Raw genomic sequence first — 14,920 nt, forward strand, 5'->3', positions numbered from 1 at the left:
CAAAGTGGGCGGAGCTACCAACAGCCAATGAAATTTTAGCAATTTTCTAAACGCTACTCCTCCCAGAGTTTTAGGAGTACAATTATGAAACTTTGCACACTTGTTGGGCTCATACCCGAATAGGTTGCTTGTGCTCTGTTAAGCAATCCCACCCTCCGTGGCCCTGTGGCGGCCCCCCAAAGACCCCATTTTTTCCCATAGACTTTCATTGGAAAATTTGAAACTTTTGCCACTCGTACAGCATTAAAGTTACACTCACCAAACTTGGGTCACTTAGTCATGGGGTCAACCTGAAAAGTTCTGTCAAATTTTGGGGACTCCAAAAAGTGGGCGGAGCAACAAACAGCCAATCAGATTTTCCCTATTGACTTCAATGAGAAAATGTCAAACACTGTCATTCCCACAGTGTTAAAGCCAGAGACCCCAAACTTGGCACCATGGGTCACTGGGGTTAGAATTTGGAAAAGTGGGCGGAGTCTACCACAGCCAATCAAATATTAGCCATTTGTTTCAATGGGAAAAGTTAAAACTGTCGCCGCTCTTAGATTGTTCATGGGAGGGTCCTCAAACTTGGCACAGTTGGTCACTGGAGGACCGGGATCAAAATCTGGAAAAGTGGGTGGAGCCAAAAACAACCAATCAGATTTCTTTGATGATTTCAATGGGAAAAATTAAAATTGCTGCCATTTGCACATTATTGCTGTCATGGACCTCGAATATCACAAATGTGGTCACTGGGTGTTTGCACTTCAAAGTTAGGAAAAGTGGGTGGAGCCACCAACAACCAATCAAATGTCATTCATTGATTTTCAAGAGAAAAACATAAAACTGCTGCCATTTTTACAGGTTTAATGTCATGATTCCGAAACCTTAAAGTGTTAGTCACTTGGTGACTCTGGTTCAGAATTAGGAAAAAAAGGGGGCGGGGCAACAACAGCCAATCGGACTTCAGCCATTGACCTTAATGAAAAACGCCAAATTGCTGCTATTATTATGGCGTCCATGCCAAGTGTCCCAAACTCAGCACAATTACTCACTGGGTGACTGTGGTCAAAATTTAGGAAAAGTGGGCGGAGCCAATTACAGCCAATCAGAATTTACCTATTGACTTCAATGTAAAAGTTTCAAATACTACCATTCTCACAGTTTTAAAGCCAGAGGCCCCAAACTTGGTACAGACCATGACTGGGTGACTGGGGTTAAAATTCGGAAAACTGGGTGGAGCTTAAAACAGCCAATCAAATGTTACCTATTGCTAATCAATGTCAATATATAAGTTGCTGCCATTCTTTCACAGTTAATGGCAGGGACATCAAACTTGGCACAGTCGGTCACAGGGGGACTGGGATTCAAATTTTAAAAGTGGGTGGAGCCAAAAACAGCCAATCAGGTTTTTTGGATTGATTTTAATGGTACAATTTGATCTGCTTCAATTTTCACAGTTTTAAACCAGATTGTACCAACTTTGTGTACTCTCTATGCACCAGGGGCGACTGGCCCCAACACCTCTTGCGTTTCAAAGCCAACATCTTGTGGTTTCTTCAGAAACGACACCATCTAGTTGTAATTACAATTCTATGCCCTTTGGAGAAAGGGTGATATTTTTACTTAAAGGAGAAGGAAAGTCATCTTGCACTTGGGGGTGCCAAATCTTAGGTACCCCCAGGTGATTGTATCTACTTACCTGAAACCCTGGGCCGGTGATCCTATCAGCAGAAAACTGCACCAGCCCGGGGTTATACCAGTGAGCACCACGGATCGATCCTCTTCCAGCATCTTCTTGTTGGGGGCAATCTGAGGGATTAACTGCAGTTGGTACAGGTACAAATGGGGGGCAATATGATAGGTGCTGGCACAGGCACATAGGGCAGCAGGGTGGCTGCTGGCACAGGTACAAGGGGCAATATGAATGGCACGGTGGGAAATAGTAATGCAGATCCGGGTTGGGCACTGATTGAAGCCCTTGCCTAGGGTGCCAAAATACCTTGGTCCGGCCCTGGTCTCTACATTCTATTTTGCATTGCTGAGACCTGTGGCAATTCTTCTATGTGCAGGGCAGGGTGCAAAGTGCAAAAAAAACCTGGCAGATTCTGCCATTTTATTCCCAGAATATATTTAAATGACCCAAATGGATTTGACTCTTTCTCGATTTCAAATCAGAGTCACTTACCCCATCTAAAACAAATGCTCTGAAAGGCTTTAAATGTCTTGTTATTGCTACTTTTTAGTACTCATCTTTGTATTCCGACCGCCTCCTATTCATATTCCAGACACTTATTCAAATCAATGTAGGGTTCCTAGGGTAATTTGGACCCTAACAACCAGACTGCTTAAACTGCAAACCTGAGAGCTGCGGAATAAAAAGCTAAATAAATAAACTGCAAATAATGAAAAACAATTGCAAACTTTCTCAGAATACCACTCTGTTAAGGTGTCTAAACAGTGCAGAAGGAAGAAAAAAAATGTAATAGTAATGCATGGAAATGAAACTTATGCCAGTATAAATAAACCATTTGTATTTTGGTGTTTCTAGTACTTTAGGTATGCAGCTGCAATATTAAAATGTGACCACTTTCTGACACCCAATGTATATACACCTGCCCTTCATTATTCATTGCAGGCTCTGTACAGGTTCTTCCAAAATTGGGCGGGTTTTGAAAGTCCAATTCCCAAAATTCGCCCAAATTCGTACATTGGTGGGTTCGGACTTTTATAAACCTCCACCAAGTTATAAAAGTAGCCCAATTTGACTATAATCCCCAGCCAACCTGGCAACCCTGCCCAACACTGTACTGAAGTGAAGTATTTTATAAATACAGTGCTATAATAACAGGATAATGGTGCAAATGTATTGATGGTTGTGAAAAACGACATCCCATACAAGCACGGTTACAATCTATGTCCCACAGCAGCCTTTTGATTTTGTGAAAATTTCTCATTTGGGCATGGCACAATGTCTGTGACTGGCTACTGCCACCTGCTGCTATTAAATATAAACACAGCCCTTTACATTCTAGAGAATTGTACATGGATACCTTGCTGCCACTAACCCTCTGACTGCCTGCACTGACACCCCAACAACACTTGATTGAAGAATATAAATTGTGCAGGTACCAGTACTGGCCTAGTCACGCGCCAGCAATATGGAACACCAGTACCTTGTTGTGCTTCAAACGGGGTAATCCCAACTTTTATTGCAAGGTGCTTCAGACACTGCACTCCGTGATGGAAGGACCATTTTGCTCCCAAAATGTTTGATCGGGTGTGCAGTTTCGGAAAGCCAATACACAAAGGAAATTATTTTTGGTGCGGGCTAATTTAAAGGGGAAAATGATTACATTTACCGGCTGTTAAAATATGTGACATTATGTTTGGATATTTTTAGCACACATGGAGTCACCATTCCTCCCCCCAACCCCCCCCTTTAGGCTCACTGTGTCATGCAACAATTGTTCCATTGTGAGGTTATGGATTGTGGGACTTGAATTCCTCTAATGCAAAAATCTGCCAAGTAAAAGTTGTCAAGATCCTATAGAAATCAATGGGAGCTGTGCTGATCTTATTGGACCATTTTTAATCAATTCAGATGGTCTTTTGTTTGTTTTTTTCACTAGGAATTGTCAGAAATCAAATTTTTAGAGGGTTTTAAAGGTGTTTGCATTTTTAACCCATTGTTCAGCCCTTTTTTTGTTCATACTTTTTATATTTGGATCTTTAATTATATTCCATGAAATGCGTGGTTTTAGAGAAAGCGAGTTTAGTCATGGTTTCAAAAACATTTAAAACCACATGTTGTGTTTCATAGCCTTAGCAGTGACAACCCACCCACTTAGTCACAGTTGTAGCCACAGTCTGATGATTGCCTTTTACACTGGACTATTTGCAGAGCTGTCAACTTTCAGAGGAATCCACCGTGGAACCTGCTGAATGCGACAGCTGGAAGCCTGAATAAGCAACTTATTAATTCTCACTATACCCAGGAAGGAGGTGAATGGCTGGCCCGGGTATATATTGATTTAAATGGGTATGAACAGGAGCTGGGGCTTTGGTCTTTGTGATCTTTTATCCCACATGCACATTAACTCATTTATATAAAGTCCTCAGTGCTTCATCTACTGGATCAGCTTTACTAGCCTGCCTGTGAGAATTCTGTGGCAGTGGTGTATGTGACCCCTACACCCCTTATTATTTTTACAGATGGGAGAGGGAGGTGACAGTTAGGTAAGGATGAACTTTTAGCTTCAACTGACTCTGCTTATTGCGGTAATGGGATTCACTTCTGGTTTTGGAATCCCAGTGTTATGGTTAGGGGCATGAGCCTTACATTCTCCATTTCTTTTTTCCCTTATGGGGTGGTATACTTTTATCTTTTATGGAGGATTTTAGGTTCAGAGCCAGCTGCCTCCTTCACAAGTATCTCAGGGTTAAAGTAATTTACCAAAAAAAAAAAGTTTGCCTTTAATCTGCAAGCACAGAGTTAATGTTCAAGCTCTGTGTGTAAGGGCTCTTACAGACGAGCGTTTTTACCTGCGCTCCCCTGCGTTCTGGTTTCATGCGTTCAGAAAAATGTAAGCACCGAACGCAGGTAAAATGCAACATGCTGCGTTCCAACCTGCGTTCGACGCTTACATGCGTCTGTGTGAGTACAGCCACATTGAAAAGAATTCAGTGCGTCTACTCCTGCACTCCCCTGTGGCTGAACGCATGAAACTAGAATGCAGGGGAGCGCAGGAAAAACGATCGCCTGTAAGAGCCCTAAGCCGATTCTCTGTCAGCAGTGCAATGCTGGTCTGTGCAGGTTCCAGATGTTGGTTATCAAGTAATTACTCTGCCTTGCAGTATTCAGGTGTAGGTAATGAATAGTTAGGTCCTACTCCATTCAGTAACTGCTGACAATGAACCTCTTGGAGTATAAGGTATTGTGTCCTGTTAGTTACTGCACAGGTTGGTAAGCTTCAATTTAACTTATCGGACGGTATAGCCTGGCAGCCAGTTAGTATGTATAGTACTTGGATCTTTAGCAGAGTGTTCTCAGTGTTACATAAGGCATACCTCCCAACTGTCCCTTTTTCGGAGGGACAGTCCCTCTATTGACAGCTCAACCCGCAGTCCCTCATTTGTACTGGAAAGTCCCTCTTTTCTCTGCACTGAACAGCCAGAAAAAGAAACAAAGTTTCTCACTTAATTGGCTTTTAGCAGAGAGCCCAGAACAGCTAACAGGTGCAAATAAGGTACTTTGTAACAATTTTGAGACACAAAAACACAGTTTAGATAAGGAGAAATATTTTCAAACTTTCATAACCTGCCAAATTTTGTAAAACGAACATGGTAATTAGGGGGTGTGGCCACAGAAAGGGGTGTGGTCAAAAAAATTTCTGCGCTACGTGTGGAAAAAATTTTTTGTCCCTCTTTTTACTTCCAAAATGTTGGGAGGTATGCATAAGGCAAAATTAGACTTGAATATGTTTGCTAAAGCATTTCAGTGGTTTTGGAGCTGGCTAATGTAACAGCCAAACCTGAAGATATACAGTATGCTAAAGCATTTCAGTCGTTCTGACGATAACATAACCTGAATCTGTATGTTTAAACAGGTCATTGGTTCTATAACTGGCAAATATAACCTTAATATGCATGATATAACATCCCAGTGGACCTAGAGATGGCTACTGAAGCCTGAATAAGAATGATAAAGCATTTCAGTGGTTTTGGGGCTAGCTGATGTAACAACCAAACCTAAATGATTATACTAAACATTTGGTAGATATGGAGTTAGCATACCTGTACATGCTCACATCTCTCTGGTTTGACCAGTCGCCTGCCTATTAAAAAAAATATAAATTCCAGCAAAAACCAGTGTATTAACCATAGGTTTGATGATAAGTCTGATGCAATTTAATTATGCTACTACCTTTACTAGTAATAGGTAAGTTTATCTGTGATAATGCAACGTCATTTAACAGCTGCCTAATTTATTTGCAAAATTACTTCTGTTCATTATGCAAAATATATTCAGCATATTATTACCAACTAGAGAGAACATGGACTGTAAAATTTTAGTTCTGTACATAAAGTGCAGAGTAGGGGGCACAGTTACTTCGCTCGAGTGAAGAATTAGAATAAAAAATACTTAAAATTTCAAAGAACTTTTTTGGCTACTTCGACCATCGAATTGGCTACTTCGACCTTTGACTACGACTTTGAATTGAACGATTCAAACTAAAAATCGTTTGACTATTCGATAGTCGAAGTACTGTCTCTTTAAAAAAAACTTCGACCACCTACTTCGCCACCTAAAACCTACCGAGATACAATGTTAGCCTATGGGGAAGGTCCCCATATGCTTTCTAAGTATTTTTTTATCGAAGGAAAATCGTTCGATCGATGAATTAAAATCCCTCGAATCGTTCGATTTGAAGGATTTAATCGTTCGATCGATTTTTCAAATTGCAGTAAATCCTTCAATATTCGAAGTCGAAGGATTTTACTTCGACGGTCGAATATCGAGGGTTAATTAACCCTCGATATTCGACCAATAGTAGATGTGCCCCCAGGCCTTTCTTTCACATTCAAAATGGATTTATTGATTGATTGATCATGTTTTTATTTCAAATTACTGCCATATTTATATTAGCCTATACCTCCAAACAATGATCTCTATAAAAAGGTGTTACATAAAACCTTCTTAAAGGGGTGGTTCACCTTCAATTTAACTTTTAGTATTTTATAGAGTGATCAATTCTGAGCAACTTTCCAATTGGTATTCATTATTTTCTATATTTTTCTTCCGAATCTTTCCAGCTTCCAAATGCAGGTCACTGACCCATCTAAAAAACAAATGCTCTGTAAGGCTACATATTTATTGTTATCGATACTTTTTATTACGCATCTTTCTATTCAGTGCCTCTCCTGTTCATATTCCAGTCTCTCATTCAAATCAGTGCATAGTTGCTAGGGTAATCTCTACCCTAGCAACCAGATTGCTGAAACTGCAAACTGGAGAGCTGCTGAATAAAAAGCAATAATAACTCAGAAACCACAAATAATAAAAAATGAAAACCAAAGCAAATTGTTTTAGAATATCACTCTCTACATCATACAAAAAGTTAACTCAAAGGTGAACAACCCCTTTAAGTATTTTGGGGGTACAGTTTTTAAAGCTGTAATAAGGATTTATTTCAAATTTCCGCTACTTGCAAATCAAAATTCTGCACACTAAACTTGGCAGTATTTATCAAAAGAAAAACTTCTCCCCATCTTTTGCAAAACGACTCTGAATTCTTTGAATGCTATATTATGTAAAGTGAGCTGAAACATCTTCTGTAGCTGCAAATTGCACGGAATGTCAACATTTAAGAAAAGAAAATGATACCGATATATATTTTGTTTTAGCTATTTTCACAAGAACTAGCACAAACCTTTCAAACCAGTAAAACGGGTACACATTTAGAAACCGGGAAAAGGGGGAAGAACAGCATATGTTAAATTTTATAAACTAGATGAAAAATAACCCTTTATGGACAAAATGAGGTCATCCTTCCATCATACTGTTAATCCCATCTTGTAAAGAAGCAATGAGCATGAGAACTGAAAGCCCAGTAAGTGAATGTGTTATATTTCAATCCATTTTGGTAAAGTAGTATACATTTATACAGGGAGGGAGGAGAACTAGACACCAAACTGGGACCCATGTTCTCCCCAGTGAACACACTTCCCATGTCCTTTACAGAGCTGAAACTATAGCGTTTGGTTTTGTCTATACTGTATATTTCTTTTTTTAATTAAATGAGCCATATGTGTTCAAACTTGGTCCATTTGAGCAGGTCACGCGATTTGGACTAATCAAAAGCAAAGTTTTAGCTGCTGAATTGCTGGGGGCGGGGCAGGTACATTTGTTCCTCTTCACTTCCAGCAGTAATGTTGGCTTGGATTGTCGGCCCAATTTAATATAACAAGAGCATTTGGCCAACCTCTTTTAAATTCAGTTGTGCAGTATCTGGGGGCTGATCGGAGTCTATGATCACCTCATTCAAAAAGATTCTAAAACAATCTTTATTAAAAATAAAGCTAAACTAAGCAGTGGTATTATCAGACAGTTTGCATTTGGTACTCTTTAAAGGGGACCTGTCACCCCAAATAATTACTCCAAATCCTATTTTATGATGTTAGTCAAGCAAAATGAACTTTAATTACACTGTAAAAAATATTTTAATCTTGTTTCCTTCCATCTGGTTATTCATAATTATAGCAAGCAGGCAGGAGCCATTTTGTGGACACTTGTTATTAAGACAAGCCTTGTATCATCTCAGAATCTTGTTTGTGCACCAGAATGGGGGACTTGATGTCCATCCCCATGCCCTGACTACACAATTAAATGGTTAAGAGAACTGGAGAAATGTGGGGAGAGCAGTGACATCTAGGAAGTGCTGAATGGAAAGTGAAAGTAATTGCCCAAGGCATAGAGGAGGGACAGGCAATAGTTGATTGACAGCTGAGATTTTAAATGAGTTTACAACAGCTATGAATGCTTAAATAAAATAAAAAAATAATTTGGATGTCCTGTTTAATTTTAAAAGCACTTTTATTATACAGATTTTTATGTCTGGGTGTCAGGTCCCCTTTAATTTGTTAGGCTGTTGTTCTGCAACTTAGAATTTAAACTGGAATTTATGATCCTACTTACCCTTGCAACCAGTCAGTGACTTGAACTACAGACAACAAAAGTGAGTGCAAATCTAGATCGATTCATTTGCTTTCTGGTTGCCAGTGATCAGTGAGGTCAGTGATTTTCTCTTACACATGGTACTTGTGCCCGTGACTGATGTTGAGGAGACACACTTAATAATGCAAAGCTGCCTCCGTCTATTACTGCTGACTCTGATATAAATTGTTTTATTTATTTAATTGTAATTTAAATTAGGCACACACAAAAAAAAATCATTTTGTGAATCTTCAGGTCCCTTCGGCAACTTCCATGGCGGCGCACGTGCAGTATTTCGAGACCAGAAAATTGCTACAACTGCACAAGCGCCGATACGCCGCTTGCTTAGTGAAGACTGCCGAATAGGGATGTAGCGAACGGCGGAAAAAATGTTCGCGAACATATTCGCGAACTTGCGTCAAAAATGCGAACGGTTCGCGAACGTCGCGAACCCCATAGACTTCAATGGGAAGGCGAATTTTAAAAGCTAGAAAAGACATTTCTGGCCAGAAAAATGATTTTAAAGTTGTTTAAAGGGTGCAACGACCTGGACAGTGGCATGCCAGAGGGGGATCAAGGGCAAAAATGTATCTGAAAAATACATTGTTGACACAGCGCTGCGTTTTGTGCTGTAAAGGGCAGAAATCACACTACGTCACTCAGGTGATGTTTCTGGACACGGAATGTGAAAAAGCTCACACAGCTAGGTGGCACTTGGTTAAAGACTGGGCAAACAATGCCTGCAAGGGCAACCTATACAGTAGTGGGTACGGAATATATTATTGCTGCTGTAAAAACATCACTCAGGTGATGTTTACGGACACGGAATTATTATTGTTATTTAGACAGAATGTGAAAAAGCTCACACAGCTAGGTGGCAGTTGTTTGAAGAACACACTGGGCAAACAATGCCTGCAAGGTCAACGTATACACTACAGCAGTGGATACGGAATATATTATTGCTGCTTGGAAAACGTTACTCAGGTGGTGTTTCTGGAGACGGTATTATTATTGATATTTAGACAGAATGTGAAAAAGCTCACACAGCTAGGCGGCAGTTGTTTGAAGAACACACTGGGCAAACAATGCCTGCAAGGTCAACGTATACACTACAGCAGTGGATATGGAATATATTATTGCTGCTTGGAAAACGTCACTCAGGTGGTGTTTCTGGAGACGGTATTATTATTGATATTTAGACAGAATGTGAACAAGCTCACACAGCTAGGTGGCAGTTGTTTGAAGAACACACTGGGAAAACAATGCCTGCAAGTGCACTACTATTGGTGCACTACTATGAAGAACAGCAAACAGCACTGGACACGTTAAAGAACAGTAAGATAAGTAAAATAAAAAAAAATATATATATGTATATTAAAAAAAAAATTACTCTGGTTGGTGCTGAACTACTAGGAGCAGCACACCAGTCCCACTCCCCAACACAGCTAGACTAATAGCACTGGGCTCTTATAGTAGCAAAGTAAAAAAACAAAAAAGAAAATAAAAGCAGTCATTACAAGGACTATTGGGTTACAGGCAGCAGTCAGCAGATGAGAGATCAGCAGCAGTGCCCACAGCAGCTACATACAGAGCACTGCAGTAGAAGGTAGATTACTAGCCAGCAAAGCTACCTAACCTAAAATGTCCCTCAAATCCCTGCAGACTTCTGTCCCTACAATACAGAGCAGTATCAAGTAGATTACTAGCCAGCAAAGTTACTATCTACTGTCCCTCAAATCACTAAACAGCTCTCTCCCTACACTAGCTCTTCCAAGCACACACAGGCAGAATGAAAAAACGCTGCAGGGCTTCAGTTTATATATGGAAGGGGAGTGGTCCAGGGGGTGTGGGGGTGGTCCAGGAGGGAGAGCTTCCTGATTGGCTGCCATGTATCTGCTGCTCTGGGGTGAGAGGGCAAAAATAAGCGCCAGCTAAGGCAAACCCAAATTGGCGAACGTCGCGCGACGTTCGCGAACATTCGGCGGACGCGAACGGTCGATGTTCGCGCGAATTAGTTCGCGGGCGAACAGTCCGCGACATCCCTACTGCCGAAGTGGTGAAGATGGCACCCGTGAGCTCCGCTGCGCTGACTCTGCATCGAGGGTTAATTAAAGACTATGGGGCAATTGGAGGGTAGGGGTATTTATTAGTTTGGGGTTTTAGTTCTCCTTTAAATAAGGGCCATAATTGATACCTGTTTTTTAACAGAATGAATGACCTCACTAACTGAACACTCCACACTGCTATTATTTAGAACAAGCTATTATTATTTTGAATAATTAATGATTTAATTACACAGAATCAGCAGCATACATGTCGTGACTGTTGGGTCTGTTTGGTTTCTATTACTCTACTACTCCTACTAGTAAAATATTTGCCTTTTACCAAAAACAGTGATTGATTAGGTTAGTGATGTTGGACTGCTATTATTCTGAACACAACTGTACATGAGCGCTTGTGTTATAAAATTGAGCTTTTCTGGTGCTTGAGCCATAATACTGTGTAGATTTCATACATAATATAGTTTGTGTACATATAGTAAGTCTGAGCATCTTTGCAAACCCTTTCTGTGTGCAGTGAAGGTTCTTAAATTTCCAGGACTGCAGCTGCAATGAATGTGGATGTGGAGGCGACAGCCTCAACTTGCCTCATTGGCGAAGCACCCCTGTGTGTAAGCTCTGCAACTTCTGTCTGTTAAATAATATCTGTTAAACTTGCACATAATACCTTTTAAATAAATACCATTACTGCACAATGGTCTCTCTGAGTATTACAAATCACAGAGCTTTCTACAGCTGTATATGGTCCCTTTGTGTTCTTTACTCCTATGGGTGTCCTATATCTTAACATATCATGATTAATTGCAGCACATGCACATTTCAGCTTTGCACTTTAACTCTTTCAACGGCTCAATGCCAGGACCAGCCAATTACCAGAAAACAGAATATGAATTTGAGCAATAGAGAAGATAGGACATTTTGCACTGGGCGATCTACATCACAGGGGCCCCTTGTGAAACCTCACATTTGCATACCATGATTTTACATTTTCACACAATTTACTTGTTTTTCTATGGTCCTACCAATATACAATACATGTCCTTGATTTTACATTTTCCTAGATTTTTCACCAAATTTTCCGGTCTACCGAAAAACGTAAAATGGGGGTTAAACTGTAAATATAAAGCATCCTAAGTAAAAGCGCCATTGGTCTTTTGAACATATGTAGGATTACCATTACCACTATTATCCCCAATACTACTATAGGCACCATCTCTTCCTACTATACCTGCTATCCCACAGTCCGTTCCCAGAGACTATTATATCCAGTGCTACTATAGGTACCATCTCCTACTATAGGCACCATCTCTTCCTACTATACCTGCTATCCCACAGTCCCTTCCCAGAAACTATTATCCCTCTGTTACTATAGGCACCATCTTTCCCTACTATACCTGCTATCTCACTGTCACAGTCTCTTCCCAGAGACTATTATATCCACTTCTACAATAGGCACCATATATCCCTACTATACCACAGCCACTTTGCCTTCCCAGAGACTATTATCCCCACTGCCCCAGACCCCCAAAATGTACATTGGGCAAACAAATTCCATGATTCTATTGTCTGTGTATAAAAGCCCCAAAGAGTAATTTGACTCCAGAATACCACATAGTTTTAAAAAGTACACATTCTGTCTTTCTACTACAAAACTGTAAATCTCTGATAAAATTAGCATTTTATAGGATATTTTCATGACTGGCTGCTGCAAAAGAAGCACACTGCCTGATTTCCTGGTTTTTAAAGTGTGATAAAAGCCCCAAACAGTATAAATAAAGGTAGACCAGTTGGTTTTGTTTAATCATTGTTTATTAGACGTTATGAGCTTTTATTTAAAAAATGGATATCATAATATTTTGATATTAACATCATTGTAAACTGTGAAAGGGACACTGCATGTACTCATAATATGCTATGTTTTTTATGCAATTGGTGTAAATGAGAATTCATCCAATAAAAATTACAAAAAAAAAAGGCCCAAATAGTAAGTAGGCCTCAGAAAACCTCAGTTTGGAAAGCAAATATTCTGCCAAATGCAAAATAAACTGCGTCTTTCAGCACCAATCTACTAAAGTGCAAATCTAAGTTAAAGGTGGTAATTTTTATTAAATATGCACCCAAAGGCTGCACCCCCCCCCCCAAATTGCTGCCTTAGACAAGGAACATTGGGTATTTATATAAAAAAATGTATACTGTACCTTTGATACAACTGACTTGTATTGCTGGAAAATTCATATGCATTATGCAGTCCTGGTCAGGGTGATCTGAACTCAGTGTTAGTGTTGTGGATTGGAATCACACAAAACTTAAATATTTGCATGAGGTCTCTTAGGTTATCAGAATTTGTATTTTTCTAGTTCCATGCAAAAGCGTGTAACTGCAGAAAATGCTGCAGAACAAAAATATACAAAATGCTTTTCAATGTATTGAAAATTAAGATATCATTAAATTAAACCTTTATACATAACTAATCTGTGTGCAGTACAATACTTTTTATGTTTGTCAGGGTGGTTTTGGGTTGATGAAATCACTTAACCTCCCTTCAGTTTACCTAACCCTGCAGTTGTTTTTGAGGGCCTGTAGAGGGAGTTCATGCTTTAGTAGTAAACTAAATGGGTATCACTTTATACCTCTATCAATGGCTTTTTGACTTTATCAGTGGCCCTTATTGCAACATTTATCAACGCATAAATAATCCCATTGTTATCAAGTCATGGCACTATTCCCAACACAGTCCTCTGTCCAGTGAATAAATAGTATTTTCAAATATTGTAGGCAATACTGTGCCTATGGCATGTAATTACTTGCACCAATCTGCATTAATGGTGGGAAATGCAAAAAACACCAATTTTCAATCTTTTAGTGAATGCAAATTATAGGTCACATTCCTACAAAAAAAAAAATAAAACTAAAAAGTCCTAAAGTCCAAATAAACATGAATATCTTGTAAATGATATCCTTATAAACAGTGAGTTCTGAAGTCATCAGTTATAATCAGTGAGTTCTGATGTCATTTCAGCCACATGACTGAAACGTGTGTATTATAATAAATAAAGTACCCCCAGTTGGAAAATATGAGGATATTAGAAGTTACCTCGGAGTTCCATGACCTGTATAAAAATGTTTATATGGTTATGAAACTCCTCTGTAATTTATAATATCCTTTATTTTACAAAAGGGGGTACTTTATTCACTATATATTGTCAAACTAGTCTCAGGTAAAAACATCTTGTGTATATATATATATATATATATAAGCTTGTCTGTACAATAGAAAAACCAGAGCAACCAGAACCTCAGCTTTACATTCTTAAATTTCTCTTCTCCTTACTATTAATACTACATTTCAAAGTGCCAAAAATCCCAGCTTTTGATTTGTTACATTTTCCCAGAATTTACACCAAAAAAAACATAAAATGGGAGCCACAGTCCCTTCCCAGATGCTATCATGGCACTGCTACTATAGGCACCCTCCCTCCCTACTAAACCTTATATCCCACAGCCACAGTACTTTCCCAGAGACTCTTATCCCCACTGACATTATAGGCTCAATCTCTCCCTACTTTAAGATCCCTTTAAGACATGTGCAGTTATGTAGGAATTCAGGGAGTGAAGAAAATGTGGCACAGCTAAGCGCCTCATTATGCTGAGCAGTGCAGGGCCAGGCGCTGTAGGTGACCCCCGCCGCAGCAGTGCGCAACCAAGTACGCGCGTGCGTAACCTTGCGCAACCGCGTGCGGTAGTGCCCAAAGCACTTTGACTTTAGAGAGCGCACCCACTTTTCGCTGAGGTAACACTTGCCGGACTAGGGGTAGGCTGCATGTGAGCTACTTGTCTGGCGCCCCCAAGCTTTGCGCCCTAGGCACGTGCTTCTTCTGCCTCCCCCTAGTTCCAGCCCCGAGTAGTATATTTGACTTCTCATGTCTATAACTGGACAGGTAAATTTGCGCTGGCTCTTTGGGTAGTCGCTGCCCTATTAGCGCCTCCAAAACGCACAGTACACTTGCTCCAATTAGGAACCAGGTTACAGGATGTTTGTAAGGAGCAATTCCACTTTAGCCGAGCTCGGGGCGCTTTCTCAAAGAGCCAGAGAGGGTCCCCCGCGGAATGGGAACATTAGCAGAGGAGCAAACTGCTCTTTAATGCGCTGCGCTGGTAGGAG

Source organism: Xenopus laevis, chromosome 3S (assembly GCF_017654675.1).
Source record: "Xenopus laevis strain J_2021 chromosome 3S, Xenopus_laevis_v10.1, whole genome shotgun sequence".
NCBI classification, from domain to species: domain Eukaryota; kingdom Metazoa; phylum Chordata; class Amphibia; order Anura; family Pipidae; genus Xenopus; species Xenopus laevis.